Source organism: Xyrauchen texanus, chromosome 16, assembly GCF_025860055.1.
Source record: "Xyrauchen texanus isolate HMW12.3.18 chromosome 16, RBS_HiC_50CHRs, whole genome shotgun sequence".
Classification (NCBI taxonomy): Eukaryota; Metazoa; Chordata; class Actinopteri; order Cypriniformes; family Catostomidae; genus Xyrauchen; species Xyrauchen texanus.
Window position 1 is genome coordinate 35,655,707 of NC_068291.1, and position 18,857 is coordinate 35,674,563.

General features: G+C 38.7%; 1 protein-coding gene across 1 annotated transcript in view; it reads right to left on the reverse strand.

The window, feature by feature from the left end:
- LOC127656548 (stonin-2-like) overlaps window positions 1-3,245 on the reverse strand; it is a 57,919-nt gene extending 54,674 nt beyond the window's left edge. The window contains exon 1 of the mRNA XM_052144925.1: window positions 3,182-3,245. The gene's annotated coding sequence lies outside the window, so the exon portion shown is untranslated. The remainder of the gene's footprint in view (window positions 1-3,181) is intronic.
- Between the last annotated feature and the right edge of the window lie 15,612 nt (window positions 3,246-18,857).

Below are 18,857 nucleotides of genomic sequence, written 5' to 3' on the forward strand. Positions count from 1 at the left end.
AAAGATGGCGCCAAGTACATGACTCGACTGCTCAAATGACACAGAATAGAACTGAATGAGATCTTGTTACTCATACCTGAATACCATTTAACACAACATGAGATCACATTAAACTGTAATGATGCGAGAAGCGAGAGCAGCACTGAAGATTGCTCAAGACTGAGGAGAGGAAGAAAACAGCTCACAGTCCAGATGCATTCTAAACTTTCCAAACAGCTTCAGGTGAAGTAGATTGCAAATTATGTGGGAATTATACAAAAAACAAATAAGTAAATTCAGAAGCACTGTCGTTGTGGAATAAGCGGAGCCGGAGCTCTTTAAAGGAAACACCCAGGCAATACATCTTAAATGCAATTATATTTAATGCGTCACAGCTTTATTAAAGTTCAAATAATATGGCAGCAGATCATGTAAATATCTTAAAACTCCGAACCTGGCATTTCTCTGTGCAGTCAGCGCCTCTTCTATGAGTTCCGCAATTGTCCCGATCTAAGGGGGAGAGATTGAAACTGCACCGAGCTTATGCACACTCCGTCACGGGGACACTCGTCCATCAAGCGCGCACGTTTAATGAAGCTAGATTATAACGTGATGACTCGCAATAATAAGAGAGAGTTGTTTTTAGTGAGTTAAAGATGGATTGAAGTGAACAGAAAGATGAGAGAGGAAGTCTTCACCCCATTATACACTGCAACAAAATATGGTTCTGATTTGTTTTTGTTTTGGCTTGTTTTCCAATATAATGATCTAAAACTCCCTTAAAACAATACAGATTTTGTTTAGCAGCTATACAGCGAAATAAAAAATATTATCTGAAAATGTTAAATATAGTATAAAAAAATATGCATTCACCTGAGAAGCAGCATATAAGATATTTAGACTTGCTTTTAGAGAATAGATCTTGAATATAAGTATACTTATACTTTGTCTTTATTGCACTCACAGAAGTATAACCAAGTGAAAAAATAAACTTATATACAAAATACACTTATATTTAAGATTTTGAAATAGACTTATATTTAAGATTAAGATTTTCTCTTAAAGCAAGTCTAAATATCTTATATGTTGCTCTCAAATAAATGTATTTTGTTTTTTAGAAAATTTTAAATGGAAAACAAGAGAAAAAAACTTAGGATTTTTTGCAGTGAATTTCTTAACTGAATTACACAAAATAAAAAATATTTTTTCCCGTTAATTCAGCAAATTTAATTTAGAGTTATTTTTAAAAGATGACTTTGCCCTCTTTATTGTTAGTAAGCATGTTTAATCCAACCTTCTAAGTCAGGGCACAGGCTGAATAATCAGTTAAGAGATAACGATTCATTTTTGCAATAATCGGCGAATAGTCAAATATTCGTTCTAATAATCATTAGATTAATCTATTATCAAAATAATCGTTAGTTGCAGCGCTAGTCTACATTAATCCGGATAAATTTGAAAACATGTTTTCAAAACGCTCTTTGTCCACACTGCCATTTTCAAACATTTTCCAAAGGTGCTCATCCACACAGAAATTAATGAAACCTCTTAAATCTACTTACTGCACATGTGAAAAATCACTAGAATGGATCACATGATTGCGTCACATTGACAACAATATCTCATAATTTTCAGAAATCTCAGTTTTCCCTTCCCGGAAGACGTTTTCAAGATGTATTCAAATGCATCAACTTGGGAGAACATTTTCTAAAAGCTGAGTTTTCGCTAACAAAAACGGCAACTCAGTGTGGTGTGAAGGCCAAAACGTAGAGAAAAAGATGCATTTTCAAACAAATCAGATGGTGTGGACGTAGCCTAGAAGAATATTTTTTTTGTAATGCTATAACTTTTGATTGCTTTGTCGTATCAACACAAAATATCAGTAACAGGTGACATGATGATTTGATTTGGAGCTACCTTATTTACACTAATATATATATATATATATAGAGAGAGAGAGAGAGAGAGAGAGAGAGAGAGAGAGAGACTGTGTAATGTCAAATCAGAAAAATTATAGGGAAAAAGAATTTTCTGGCTTATTTTTTTTTTCTTTTTCTGCAATTTCCTAGGCTGAGAGTCTCATAGTTTATCACAGTCTATACCATCAAAAAACATTATAAGCTTTCTTTAAAATGATACCAATTGAGAAAATCTTTTCACCTGCCACATTACCCATGCATAAAAATAAAACTATAACAACAGCATAGCTACCACCACCTTTGCATGCTTTACAAAACAGTTTAAGGTTCCAATAGCAGGAGACCACACCTAACTGACTGAACACCATAATGTATATAAATGTACTATGGTAACCACAGTTTTTTACAAGAAAAATGTGGTAACTTGGTTTTAGCCACAACTATTATTAAAAATAAATTAATTGAAATGGCAGATACATTCTGAAAACATATTACACTGAAAGGAGATCTCATTCGACAATAACAACAACTGTGGTTATTATTTGGCAGAAAATATATTATTATTATTATTATTATTATGTAGAGAAATTTTGCCATTAAATTTACTGGAGGACCCTTCAAAAGTTTGTGAAAACCACAAGTTTTAAATAGTATATCAGAACAAATTAGGATCGCTTCATACATATCCAATTTTTGTAAGAGGTTACAAAGATGGATTAAAACTCAAGCATTATTAAATTGTAGCAGATCGCAGAGACTGGAACATTGAGTACTGTGACTTGTTTTCATAGTTTTGTCATATTCACCAAGAAACAGTGAAGAATAGCATTCATTGTCTCAAACTACATTACGTTTCGTTTCATTTCTTCAATCCTAATTTATGCTGGTCACATCAACAATCTGTTGTGGTCGTTTTAGATCAAATGAGCTGAGTAAAGCTGTAACTTGCAACAACTGGAAATGTTGTGCTTCTAAAACCTAATTCACACAAAAACCTAATCTATCCTCGTGATCGTATGCATATGACATATGATAACATATTTCAAGTTTTTGCCACGTATTAAACAAATCCCGCTACCAATGTAAACAAAGCGGACGGGCTCACAACAACCTGTTGCAACATTGTAGCTTATTGGACATAGTTTCACAGTAACTTAGGTAACTTAAACATTATACCCTAAATATACCTGAATATATTTAACCATTCTTAAGACACCAATTCGAAACTATTATATTAAACACTGCGACAACAGAGAAAACAAGTGCATGGGATATTTACATACCGATACCGTGTTGTTGAGTCGCAGATTGTAGCTTTCGCTCACTCCCGGTGAACTTGCTTCGTTGCCCAACCTCACGCGCACCTAATTGGACATTCGAAGCATCGCTGTTCGATGCCCCACCTCACTTGTAGCTGATTGGATATCTGAAAAAGCGCTGCGTCAGATGTCCAATCGTGCGTGAATAGGGTGTGGCATTGAGGAAAATAGCCCCCCATCCATCCGCACTATGAACGAGAGTAAAAAGAACCCTTCTAAAGTTATTTTTGCGCGCCAAAAAATTATAAAAACTTCTTACTGATTTTCTTACGTGAATTTTATATTCTTATTATATATTTTATATTTTCTTACAGTGATTTTATACACAATGAAGGCTCTCTGTAGCATCAGGGAAATATAAATTAAATTGGAAATGTTTTGTCACTAATCCATGGGAAGCGTTCTTTGTTTGAGAGTTTGGTTTATGCCAGGAACTTTGGCAGGACTGAAAAGTGGGTTTTCATGGATTTACATACATTAATATAGTTAATGTCTAATTAGCACATTGTTTGCACACATGTTGCGCCATCTATTGGATGTAAAATCTGGTTTTAGTGTGTGTGTTTCACATGTTTTCTGAAATATTACGGGCACAGCAATACCTAGGAGTAATTGAGAAAATAAAAAAATACCTCAAAAAGCCAAATGTATAAATACAACGATTGCTTTCTTGATACAGTGAGTTGGATCGATTTGTTTTGTAAAACATCAATTTATCGTACAGGGGGCGCCAACGTTCTTGTAACGCTTGGCATTAGATTTCACAATTGTATATCAACTGTAGTTAAAGTGACACAGATTAAATTTTTTGTTTTATATATATATTCTTCGTTGCACTTGTGTACATGGTAGTGTGACAATAAAGTGATTTGATTTGGATTTATATATATATATATATATATATATATATATATATATATATATATATATATATATATATATATATATATATATATATATTACATACATATTACTAAATTATATATATATATATATTTTTTTATCACATCCGTCAGTGAAAGGAAAGCTTTATTTTTAGCAGCAGGATGACTTCTTGCACTCTGTACATAAAAATGGAAGAGACCCCTTCTGAGATTTTTCAGAGTCCTTAACCCAAACCGCTCACTCTCAGCTGTCTATGTTAGAGCATTGCATAACTGCCTGTGCCGTCTCTCACTGTTGCCAGGGACGGCAGGCGTCTGCCCTCACGTAGCCCTGCATCTGAGCACAGACATTTTTTTCTTCAGAGAATGCACACAAGAGAAAAATTTTGTTGCTCAGACTTCCCCCCAAAAATCGAATTCTCTCATCATTTACTCTCATCATTTCCCAGATGTGTATGACTTTCTTTCTTCTGTTCTGTAGGTCCATACAATGCAAGTGATTGGTGACCAGATCTTTGAAGTTCTAAAAAAGCACATACCGTAAAGGCAGAAAAAGTAAACCATACAACTCCAGTGGTTAAATTCATGTCTTCAGAAGCTAAATGATAGGTGTGGGTGAGAAACAGATACATGTTTAAGTCCTTTTTTAATAAAATTCTCATAGCTGGCGATGTGCGTGAAGAATATTAATTGTCAAAAACAAAAGAAGAAGAATGTGGAAGTGAAAATGGAGATTTAACCTCACTCGACCCTGCATCCACATGTGTGGACGTTGTATTTTGGCTTCGCTATATGCAATGCATAACTTAAATTAATTTAAACTGACTGAAAATGGTTCACAAGAATCTAGAGTGTCATTTAATGGTTAAACTTCTGCCGCACTGTTATGTGACACAACAAAAGTGCCTCTGGTAAGAAACATTTGAAAGTTTTTCATTGAAACCTGTTTGTCTTTAAAGAGAAGTGTGGCATGGGGACGTGGTCATGTGTCGGTCTGCAGGAGAGAGAGAATGGTAAGCCTCTTTACCTGGTTCAGAATTATCCCTAACACCTGTTAGGACGCCAGAGCGTCAGTCAGCGAGAGAGTGACCTGAAGGCACAACAACCAAGCTCCAAGAGAGTTTTATTATTTGGAGTGCTTTAATTTATTTAAGAATGTTTTCCGTCGTGTGTGTGTGAAAACGAGAATAAGAGACTGACCTTGAACCTGCTTCGTTGTCTCCTGACTCCTCCATTACCCACAAACTAAGATCGCATTACAGTGGTGCCGAGAACCTGGCTTTGGAGGAGAATGCTGCTATGGAGTCTTCACTGCTGGGCGAAGTCTTCAAGATCCTAACCAGCATCCAGCAGTCACAACACCATGCCATCATGGAGGTACGCCTGGAGCAGGAACAATGCTTCCAAGTCCTACTCCAGGAACAAGTGGAGGACCAGCAGGTGCCCCGGAGCCTGATCGCCAGGGAGGGGGCTGGCACTGCGACCTCCTCAGAGCCCAACCCACCGGTGGCATTCACGAAAATGTGGCCAAACGACGATCCAGTGGCCTTTCTCGAACTCTTTGAGAAAACCGCGGAGGTTTGGAGGTGGCCTCCCGATCAGTGGGCGGCCCACCTGTTGCCCCTTCTCTCCGGGGAGGCACAGCTGGTGGCACAACAACTCCCCGCCGCCAGCCTCCTGGATTACAATCACCTGAAGAAGGCCATACAGCAATGGGTCGGCAGCTCTTCCACTCGTTAAGCTTCTGGAAGGACGGCTGCCTGTTTGCTTTTGCGCAGCAGCTCTGTGATGCCTGCCGGTAATGGCTGCTGGTGGGGGGAACCCAAAATGTCGTGGAAGTGGTCGATCTGGTGGTACTGGAGCAGTTCATCTCCTAACCTCCCAGAGGCATGTCCGAGTGGGTCCAGTGCCACCGCCCGGCATCTTTGGACGGAGCCGTCCAGCTGGAAGAGGACTGCATGCCGGCGTTCCCAGGAGGTGGTGAAGCAGTCTCTTCTCTCACTTCTCTCTCTCTCTCTCTCTCTCTCTCTCTCTCTCTCTCTCTCTCCACCCCCTGTGCCTTATGTTCCATCCCCTTCCCCCCATTCACTTACTCCCGCCCAGTTCCTGCTACTCGGAGGTGGGGAGGCCCGCCCAGACCCCACCCCATTCCAGAGATACGATTCAGGGGAAAAGGCATAGAGTCGAGGCTGCGGTTAATTCCCGCCTCATCTATCCACTAATTCTGGGAACCAACTGGCCCGGTTTTAAAAATCTATTGAGGGTAATATGTGTGGATGGGTCCTGTAAAGTTGTGGGGTGGGGTGTGATGTGCGATACTATGGCTGGTGAGGTGGTGCTAGGGCTTCAATGCCAGCTCCGCATAAGGATGACACAGACGGGGGGATTCCCGTTCTCAGGGGCTTCCCCGAGGTGTATTTCCCTCTGAAGCAGTCGTGTGACGAGACCCTCAAGCACGCATTTGATCAAGTGAAAGTAATTGATGGTCAACAGCTCCAGCCAGGTGTTGCACTCACTTACCTGTACTTTTCTATTATTAAAGAGTGGTTGTATCAAGTGACACAGGACACTCAAACCAAAGAGCCTACAACTCTGCTGTTAGTACCGAAGAGCCATCGGGAAACACTCTTCCAGTCAGCTCACTATAATTCAGGCGCCATTACACCCGCTACCATTGATCGAGATCCCCTTCGAGAGAATTAGCATGGATCTCGTTGGGCCATTAGAGAAGACTGCACGCAGGTCTCACTTTGTATTAGTTCTGGTGGATTATGTAACACGATCCGGAAGCAGAGCCATTGCACAACATCTCAGCATGTAGTGTTGCGGAGACACTCTTCAAAATTATCTCCCAAGTGGGGATTCCAAAAGAAATCCTCACTGATCAAGGCACAACATTCATGTCAAGTACACTTTGCAAACTATATGAATTATTAGGCATTAAGTCGATTCGCTCCAGTGTTTACCACCCGCAAACGACGGGTTGGTCGAACAATTTAATAAGACCTTAAAAAACATGATTCGCAAGTTCGTACACGAACATGTTAAAAACTGTGAGAAGTGGCTCGAACACCTGCTGTTTGCTGTACAAGAGGTCCCACAAGCCTCCAACGGGTTTTCCACATTTGAGCTGCTGTACTTGCATCGGCCATGGTGCGTGCTTGTCATCATACGGGAAGCTTGGGAGTAAGGACCTTCGAATAGTAAAAATCTAATTCAATACGTTCTTGACCTTAGAGCAAAACTTCACACTTTGGGGCAGGTAACACAGGAGAATTTGCTCCAAGCGCAAGACTGTCAATGCAGACTGTACAACAGGGGCACTCGACTATGGGAATTTGCATAGGGAGATAAAGTGCTTGTGTTACTGTCCACCTCGAGCTCCAAATTACTTGACAAGTGGCAAGGACGCTTTGAGGTCACATGACGAGTCGGAGATCTCGATTATGAGGTTAGGTGAACAGATAGGGAAGGGGCATGTCAAACCTACCACCACAACCTCCTCAAACTATGGAGGGACGCGGTACCTGTAGCACTAGCGATGGTAGTTCTGGAGAGGGCGGAGCTCGGGCAGGAGGTATTCCCCAATTCAAGTTCATTCACCCCTGTCCCTTGCAGAGACCTCCTCTCACTGTCGCAGCTTACAGATTTTGCCAGGTTGCAAGCGGAATTCGCGGATGTGTTCTCACCCCTACCTGGTCGCACAAACCTCAAAGAGCACCATATCGAGACCACCCCGGGTGTGGTTGACCGCCCTTATCGTCTTCCTGAACACAAGAAAAAGATTGTTCAGGAAGAGGTAATGCTCGAAATGGGGGTACTACAAGTGTCACAGAGCGATTGGGCCAGCCCGGTAGTTCTGGTACCGAAGAGCGATGGTTTGGTCCATTTTTGTGTTGACTACTGGAAAGTGAACACGGTGTCCAAATATGATGCTTATCCAATGCTGAAAATTGACAAGTTACTCGATCGGTTGGCCGCGGCTAAATTTTACTCGAAGCTGGACTAAACAAAGGGTTATTGACTGATCCTTTTAATGCCAATGTCCAGAGAAATGACGGCTTTTTCCACACTGTTCGGATTACACCAATTTGTGACACTTCTGTTCGGTTTGTTTGGAGCCCTGGCCACGTTTCAGCGCCTTATGGACAAGATCCTCAGACCGCACACGGCAGACGACATCATCATTTACAGTAATGACTGGTGGCAGCATATGCAACACCTGAGGGCTGTCCTGAGAGCACTGAGACAGGCGGGACGCATGACCAACCCGAAGAAGAGTGCAATTGGGCGGGTGGAAGTTAGGTATCTGGGGTTCCACTTAGGTCACGGGCCGGTGGTTGACAAAACAGCAGCGATCGTAGCCTGCCCGGTGCCCAAGACCAAAAAGGGGGTTAGGCAGTTTTTGGGGCTGGCTGGCTACTACAGAAGGTATGTGCCTGGTTATTCTGATGTCACCAGCCCACAGACTGACCTTACTAAAAAGGGGGATCCTGATCCGTTCCAGTGGAGAGAGGCGTGCCAACAGGCCTTCCTTATGGTAAAGCGCGCTGATAAACATCATGTCACATACGTGGATTTTGGGACATTATTCCCCCCAAAATGTAAAAAACATGCTTGTAATTTTTTATAACTTTCAACATTCACACATATGTGGTTAATTTCGCTTTATTTTTATATAAATTTTGTTATATTTTATTTTGCTATTATGCACAATACGGTTCTATTCATTATCATTAGTAAATGCATTCCTATATTTACTGTACATTATCAATAGGTTCATCCAAAAGCTGAAAAATGTTGCTTTCAGAGACTTTATATGGAGAAAATAAGTTGCATTTCAAACAATTTTGAGACCAGAGCAGACATACAGCAGACTGGAAGTTTAGTCATTCACTAAATTGGGAGGAAGGAAGCATCCTAATGCTCTCTATGCAGCTAAGTGCATTCACTCCTAAAATCCAACCAAAAGTTCAGTTTCAGGCTGTTGGTGTTTGAACCACTCAACATGTTTGACAAACATGGGACATTGGTACATGGATTCAGAATTGATAATGTTATTTTAACATGGTTGGCAGTGATTGGATGATGCTGACCATTACTTTGAATCAGAATGAATTATGAAATTTTCTGATGTAATATCTGTAATGTACTTGATCTTAAAAACACGAAGAACCAACACTACTGGAAAAATAATTAACAATTTGATTTACAAAATCTGACATTCTATAGATTGGTATTATTTAAAATCTCATAACGGAGTCTCGCTGTCCACATATGTGGACATCAGTTTTTAGGGGTAAAAAATAGCATTTTTGTTGTTGTTGTTGTTGTTTTGCTTGTTTATTAGGTGCTACTAGTTACAAATCAAAAAGGGACATGGAAAATGGAGACAGCATTCACGATTATATCAGGGACCAATTCATGTTCTAGAAATGTTCCTTTAGGGTTTTATGTTTAAAAACCATAAACTAACCTTCCCAGAACGTTGCAGGAATGTTTTTTGTGTGACAACATAAAAATAATTTATAACAGATCAAAACAAGGCATGGCTTGTATACTGATTATTGGTGTATTGTTGCAGTTTGGTTGTAGAAATGCTCCCAGAATTTAGAGGTTAAGAGCATTAGGAGAACCATAATGCACAATCTAAAACAAGTGTTGTATTAAAAAACCTTTCCAGGCTATCTAGAAAAGAACTGTTGAAAATTAACATATTCAGAACGTTCTGGGAACCAAAAATTGTTAGTTGGATGGACTTTATCCTCTGAGTTGGTTTGTTGGCAAATCTGAGCACAATGAGTAATATTATTCAGATCTTTCTGAGGACTAGAAGACTTAAAATGTCTCCATTTGCTCTCCATTTAATGCTGTCTAGAAGAAACAAAAGAGTAATTAAAAACTGAGATATAATTTTCGAGTCTTTGCTTTCTTTCCTGTCTTCTCAAACATGTCTATCTTTTAAAGCAGAACTTTATTTTTAAGTCTTGCTACTGACACTTGAATGGATGTTGCGAGATAACTTGTAAGAGGAGACCCAAGAGGAGTCTGGCTGCTCCACGGCACGTGCGTCTCATGAGGAGTCAAGGAGAGTGGGAGGAACATTCACATGGTCCCTTGTCTCTCATCCATTCCACATGCTGGTAATTTATCCCCTCTGGTTAACTTTTATCACAATTAAAATGCCCAGGGCTTCAGTGAATTACTCTTCTCTACTCTCTCTCTCTCTCTCTCTCTCTCTCTCTCTCTCTCGCTCACACACACACACACACACACACACACACACACACACACACACACACACACACACACTCTGAAACTCAATTCAGTCTTGCTTTTCTCTTGTTTAAAGAAAATGATATGGAGATCATCGACTAGCCAGGGAACTCTCATATGACATTACATCCTATTTATATGGATCATGGATGTACCACCATCTTCTTTCCATATTTTTATCTGCTTACCAAGATGTCCCCTGCAATCAAAGTCAATAACCGAATCCCAAGATGGCAGATCATATAAGTGAGATTTTATGCCCCGTGAAGTTTAATTGAAACATTGATCTAATAAGTCTCATGCTTGTTTCTGATCCACAGCAATATGCACAGGCTGCTCAAATGTTGTTAAATCTGATGAATACAGCAATACTCTGGGTAGAAAGAAACCTGTCCTGTTAAATGAGATTGCTGCAGTCAAACTGCATCTGGATCTAAATGAATCACTCAATTTTATCCATCAGAGCAGCTGCAGCCATTAGCCAAGACACATTAATTCTCTAAATAAGTTCTCAATGAACTCTTTGTGAATCAATGGGTGCTCTTTTGTCTGCAGGTGGCCTCACCATACAAAGCTGAATAATCGGCTGGGTTTGATTGCTGCACCATGTGGAAAATGATCAATCGCACCTACTAAGTGCTTATTCAATGGCCCATGCACCTTCGACCTCACCTCGGCCTTTCACGAATTCTAGACTGCCCTGTCCAATATGGTTAATTTCCTGTCAGAGCAAGTTACTAAATACACAACAAACTACATGGGAACTGGTGACTCAGTGTTAAGACAGATTTGTCTGGGGAACCAGATGGAACTCATGGCAGTTTCTTGAGTGTGTAAAATGTGTACATTTTTAAATGTTAAAATACTTTCAATCACAGTTTAATGTGCAGAGACATCTATAAGCAAGCCATTCGTAGATTGACTGTCATAAAGAAATTCTGTGGTTCTTTGAAAATATTGCTTAGTTTATAGGTACAATATGTAACAATTTTCATGTAATATCCGTTCTTTTGTTGCCAATGTGTGAACGGCTTGTAATGCAACTTAAAAAATGAGCCCTTCCTGGACTTCCTAGGTTGCCTATTAAAGCCTGTAGATTTTCATGTGAAGGGAGCGGATTGCTTTTGCTGGGAAAATCCAAATGATGTTATGTTTATGCACGCTCCCAAGAGCCTTGCTTCAGACAGTAATAGCTTCTCTTCTGCTATTCAACAGTGACAATAAACTGCAACACTAGGCAACGTTATCTTAGAGATGGAATCCAGCAAATGTCCGGATCCCAGCACAACACCGACTCCTACACAAACTCAGAGTAAGACAACAAACAAACAAACAAACAAACAAACAAAAAACATTTATCTACTGAATCCTGTCTGGATAAGCGGGAACGCGATAGTGGTTGAACGAAAACTAGAGTGAACAATGGCAGGGCATTTGATTACTGGAGGGACCTTCATTCGGTTTTGGGGATCAAAACCGACCTTGAATTGGCGTTCATCTTATTGGACAGGTAAGCTTACATAACTGCAAAGCTTACATCTGGTGAAAGCAATTTATTAGGAACACCTGTATTCTTACATATTGATGTGATTTAATCAGCCAGTTGTGTAGCAGCAGTGCAATAAACAAAATCATGCAGATATGGTTCAGTAGCTTCAGTTAATGATCACATAAACCATCAGAATGGGGAAAAAAGGTGATCTCAGTGATTGAGCATGACATGATTGCTGGTGCCAGATGGCACCTGTTGACCTACTGGAATTTTCAAGCACAACAGTCAGATTTTAATCAGAATGATGCCAAAAACATAAAACATCCAGTGAGCGGCAGTTCTGCGACAGAAACGCCTTGTTGATGAGAAAGGTCAATAGCGAATGGCCAGACTGGTTCCAGCTAACAGAAAGGCTACGGTTACTCAGATATCCACTCTGTGCTATTGTAGTGAGCAGAATTGCATTTCAGAAGGCACAACATGTCGAACCTCAAGGCGGATGGGCCAAGAACAGAAATCTGAGGCTGCAGTGGGTACTGGCACACCAAAACTGGACAGTAAAACACTGAAAAAACAGAGCCTGGTCTGATGAATCTCAATTTGTGCTGAGGTACACAAATGGTTGGCCCACTGCAGCCTCCGCTTTCTGTTAACTGAAAGTTCTGACCCTTATCTGCAGGATTTTATGTCTTGCACTGCTGCCACACAATTGGCTAATTAGATAATCGCATGAATAAGTAGGTTCACAGGTTCCTAATAAAGTTGTGGGTGAGTGTATATATGTATACTGTATATACTTTTACTGAATGTATATACAAAACTTTTAATCTGGTGAATAAATAGGCTATAAAAATCCTAATTTGTTAAATACTTATCTATGAGCATTATAATGGTCCCCAGTATAATTTCTTTAGACTTGTTTGTAGTTAAAATTCCAGCGTAATGCACCAAATCTGAATATTTCTGGTTATTAATGGGATATTGGTTGTACACTAAACTGTTTTGGGGATTTTATTCATATTGGACTCAATGTCTGTGCCTATGCCTATGCGTAAAAAAAAACCTATCTGCCTATTAATCGGTTTCGGCCTTTTCCACCACCTTGGTTATTGGTATTGACAAAGTCATCTATCGTTCAACCTCTTAATGTGACTTGACAAAACACAGTTGCTTAGGAGACCAAGTAATTTTGCAGTGCTTCTATGACACTTATTACTTGCACTTCAACTCATGTAGTCTTCAGGACTCGTATCTAGGTCCTTTGCATCACATGTGCAATGCTCTATCAGTTGAGCTACTACACAATTTGTTCACATTCAAAAAAGCTTGAAAATGTAGTTTATTATATAATTGTATGTTCATATATGTAGTGTCATCTTACCAAGTCATGCACTAAAGTACAAGTGTTTAGATGTAATAAGATAGCATTGAGTGAGGAACAGTGTAAAAATTTTATGATTTGTGTGAAAGGGAATAAAAGTCACTATTGTTGTGCCTCTAGTGTTTATTTTACCAGGAAAGTGCAGCGATATGTACAACAAGTAGAGTTTGGTAAATTACTTAAAAATTGTAATCCACTACAAATTATTTATCTAAATTGTAATCAGATTACTTATATCTTTTTTGAAAACTAATCACATTACGATTTACTTTATTTTAAGAACTTTCTAAAACACTTTTTTCGCTTACAAAAATTCAAAATGATGTCTATATCTTTCTTGTTCATTGTTACATACAAGTCATACACTCAACATCTCACATTTCTCCTACACAATGATTGTTACAGGCCCTAATTTATGTATTTTACATAAATAATATATTAGAAATAAGCATAATGTACTTAACAGTAATTAATTAATTAAATTAATTGAAGGTAAGCAACTGTCATCTAAACAAGAATTTAATATGTAATAAATTAAACAACTTTTTTTATTTTTCAAAAAAGTAATTATATTACAGTAACTAGTTACTTTGTATGTACTATGAGACCAGGTTGCAAAATTACAAAACTAAACAAATAGCCACTCCATGCTTCTTAGACAACATTCGCAGATTGATAAAAAAAAAGGCAAGTTTTCAAAGAATTGCCTGTCAATTGCGTAGTTTAAGGCCACAAAAGTCATTGAAGTACAGAACAGAGTGTGACACTGTAAGGGGGTTAAAGGGAAAGGAGGAGGCAAGAACCGGCTTGACAATATAAATGATATTTGAATTATAAACTTAACCAAAAATACCAACACGCACACAGGTGTCGGACAGCTGTCAGTAAACATCTCTCTTTGTCGCACCGCCGTCTTCGGTCGGCCTTTATCCATCCTGAGGGCTAATTATCCTGATTAGGGGCCGGGTGTGCAGAATCATGACCCAGCCCCACCCTCTGCCCTGCCACAGATACCTTTCTCTGGTGAAAGGCTGGATGGACAGGTTTGGCTGATGATTGAGAGGCTTTCACTCTTACTCTCTTACTCTCCTCCTCTCCTTCACGCCACTGGACCCAGCTTTAGGTGCTCTCCTAATGAAAGATCAAGGGCATTAGCTGCCTTCGGTGCAGAAACAGGGCACCTGCAGTTTGTGGGATGGTTACAGAACATTAATTTTACTGCAGGCTCATTTGAAATGTGTGTGTACTGTATATGCGCTTGGTGAGATAGAGAGACTAAGAGTATGACAGAAAGAAAGAGAGCAGCCCTGATTTAAAGCTCCCTCACAAATGCAGCAGTTAAGGTGGAAAATTCACTGAAAGCATGGAGTGAATAAGGGAGGAATGTGAATCATTCAGGTTGGCATTTCCACCTGCTTGGTCAGCAAAGGCTCCATGGAAAATGTCAGATTCATTACCTGCTTTCTCTTTCTTTTCTCTCATAACTTTTTCTCTTGTTTAACTTATGATTCACACAAGAAGCATGCAAGTTTATCATTGCTGTCCTCTGAGAAATATTAGGAAAATGCTTAGTAAATCCTCTCCAGTGTTACAATGGACATTTAAAGGTATGTCATTTTTTCAGTTAAAATTCTTTCACCTATCATAATTTAATATGCAGACACAAATTTAAAGGGGTCATGACATTATGTGTCTCCAGCGAGATCTCCTAAGAAACCTATTTGGCCTGGTTGCTAGGGAGGGTAGAGTCACATGGGGTAACCTCCTCGTGGTCGCTATAATGTGGTTCTCGCTGTAGGTGGGCCATGTGATGAGTTGTGCGTGGATGCCGCCAAGAATAGCGTGTAGCCTCCACACACGCTATGTCTCCGCGGTAACGCGCTCAACAAGCCATGTGATAACATGCGTGGATTGACAGTCTCAGATGCGGAGGCAACTGAGATTTGTCCTCCGCCACCCAGATTGAGGCGAGTCACTAAACCGCTACGAGGATTTAGAGCGCATTGGGAATTGGGCATTCCAAATTGGGTAGAAAAAGGAGAAGAAGAAAAAAGGGGCGACATGCCTTTTTTATTAATTTAATATGTTCCTTGAGGTTATTTGAAATATTAGTAACGTTTTTTTACATCACAGAAACGCTCAGTTTAGGTGCTGCTTCTTCTTTAAGACTTGACAGTGAACACCCACTGTTATGATTGGTTCTCTGCTCTTGATTGACCTGCTCTCTTCTTGCCATCTCACTGCTACTGGGTGGGCTACAGAAGTGATAAGGTGAATTAGTCTTTGATGTGTTGTTGTGGAGGAAATCAGATGCAAATTTCTACCACAGTGTGACATCACAATGTTCTTTTTGCAGTGAGGAGGAAGTTTTGAGTTCTGAAACTTACAGTATGTTTTTATAGTACTCTTATATGTCAAAAGATCAAGGAAATGTCATGACCCCTTTAAATAAATGATTCCTCTAAAAAATTCAAACACTGTAGTGCTATCAAAATATTGCTCAGTTTGTTTATGCATTCCAACCACCCTAATATAACAACTAATGGTTTGAGTGTAATAGAAAATTACAACTTCAGTTTTAATCATTTAATCCCATATTTTTTTCCCCTGCAAAATACATATGAGATTTAACTTGATGGATATGCTTTCTAATACTACTTGTTTTACCAAATAAAATGAATTATAATGTTAATTTACATTTGAAAAATTTGTTTTGACCCTTATATTTAAATAATAATAATAATGCAAACATCCTTTTAAAGGAATGTTCCAGGTTCAATTAAAGTAACGGCATTTGTGTCATAATGCTGATTACGACAAAAAATCTCTCTTTTATGAAAATCAAAAATGCAAAAATGACGTTTACAAAAACACACTTACAATGGAAGTGAACGGTGCCAGCCATAAACATTACAATACACATTGTTTAAAAAGGTATAGCCACAAGTCATTATGATTGTTAGCATGATTTTAATGTGTTAAAATTACTTACTAATCTCATCTGTGTAAAGTTATAGCCAATATTACAATTTTGTTGTCATGACAACATAATGCTATAAATATGGTAAATGGCAATAAATCCATGATATAAACACACTTAAATCACACTAGCACACAATGTTTACATCTTTAACTGGCACCATCCCATATTTGGGATGTTTTTCTTCTTTTCTTTTATGTTTATTGGACTATATTACCTTCAAATCCAACTTGAATTTTGACAAAGCTTATATCGTTTGAAAGCTACAAGTCTCTAACTTCGAAATATGGCCACTATTTTGGGATCTGAATTACGTCATTACAGTAATGCATTAAAATACTAAAATAGTGGATTTTAAAACATGTGACGTGATCGGTATTATTTATCTTTTATTTCTTCTGGTGATTATCTGATCGGATGATGGCAGGAAATTCAAGCATACAATCCACGATCGAAAATAGACACTGCCATTTTATCCAAAACGGCAAAAAATTTGGGAAAAAATGACTGATCATCCTTTGCTTACGTCATCACATAATATATAATGTCTATTATTAATAAAATATTGATTATAAAGCTTATTTTACCAACCAGCTATTCTGGTGAAACTTCCACGATGTTTGAGCCCACCCACGAGTCTCTCTGTGATTCACAGCCAGAGCTGTCAGTTAAACCAGATCAGAGGCTCCATGGCCTCTCTATGTGCATTGGCTTTTTTTCAGTAAATGGATTGCTAGTCAAGATTTTATTGACAGGTCATGTAGTCATTGGTATGATGGTTGTATGGTTACAGGGGTTTGTCTTGTTGGTTCCAAAACAGTGACGACATCCTAGTGTTCGGAAAGAGATCCAAAAGTCACCATTATGGCTATGTGCTTTCTGCTGTTTCAGATGACCGATCGGAGCCAAAAATCATCTGGCACCAACAATCATCCATGCGATTATCTAATCAGCCAATCGTGTGGCAGCAGTGCTGCACATAAAATCATGCATATATATATAGGTCTGGAGCTTCAGTAATGTTCACATCGACCAATTTTGATCTCAGTGATTTGGAGCGTGCCATGATTGTTGGTGCCAGACAGGCTGGTTTGTGTATTTCTGTAACTGCTGATCTCCTGGGATTTTAACATGCAATAGTTTCCAGAATTTACTCCGAATGGTGCCTAAAACAAAAAACATCCAGTGAGCGGCAGTTCTGTGTATGGAAACCCCTTGTTGATGAGAGAGGTCAACAGAGAATGGCCAGACTGGATCGAACTGACAAAGTCTACAGTAACTCAAATAACCACTCTGTACAATTGTTATGAGAAGAATAGTATCTCAGAATGCTATTCTGAGATGCGGGTTGGCACTGTTTTGGCAGCACAAGGGGGACCTACAAAATATCAGGCAGTTGGTTTTAATGTTGTGGCTGATCGGTGTATATGCTATTTTATAATTTATTTACTTAAAATTTGGGACACAACTTGGTTTGACATATGGCTTTAATCATTTTTGTGTGCCACATCTGTTTTTAACATATTTTTTATAATGGAAATAAAAGTTTAGTGCAGTGCATTTTTATTGCAATAAAGTAAACTTCTATTACTTCTTTTTAAATTAACGTAACTGATTTCACATGCACAATAATCTCCCAAATAACTTCTTTAAAATGTAAATAAAAAAAAAAAAAAAAATATATATATATATATATATATATATATATATATATATATATATATATATATATTATACATAAAGAAAACTAAATGTGAAATCAGTGACATCAGGTGATCAAACACAACTGAGGAATTGCTGAAAAGACCATTTTATTTAAAGCTACATTATGTAACTTTCAGCTCTCTAGTGGTTAAAAAATAAAACTGCACATGTGTGTATGTGATTACACAACTATACATAATCCATATCAATATCTTACCTGTTGAGTAAGAAAAAAGACACTCTGGGTCGCTTTTAAATCCTTTCAGATCTCGGAGTCGTCGCCACCTCTGAAAAGCCTAGCCGATGTTGATTCAGGTTTTATTACAGACTCTGTCGTTTTCCCTTTTTGCTTGTAGACTCTGCTCTGTTTGGGGTTTCTTTGTTTTTACAAAGTGATTCCCTGGAGGTTTGCCATTTTGAAAGATCCATGGTAAATTTTTCTTGTTTGTTGTGACATCAAACTTTCAACTTCAGCTACTCCCACACACGTGCAACAGTAGCCGGAGCTTATTTTCTTTGTGTACGGATATGACGTCAACATGCACAGGCGAAAGACATACATGTATGCAATTTCCTGCAAAATCCATCCCTAAAACAGCTTTATATTTATATTATAATATAATTATTATTGGTTTCTCAAAGTGTATTTGGTATGGAAGATAGATTTCTGTTGCACTCTCTCAATAATAACATTTAGTTATTTCTTAACAAATAAAAAGTTACATAGTGTAGCTTTAAAGAGATACCCATGCATTTGAGTTTTAACCCAATCACTAATCAATGGAGGATAAAACAGCATGTCTAACTACTCAAACCCTGGTTTGAGTGCAAATAGACTACAAAGACCTGAAACAAATGCCCACACTGATGAAGTCCATGCACGTTTTGCCCAGCAGTCGCATCAAAGATTCCAATTTCTCCTC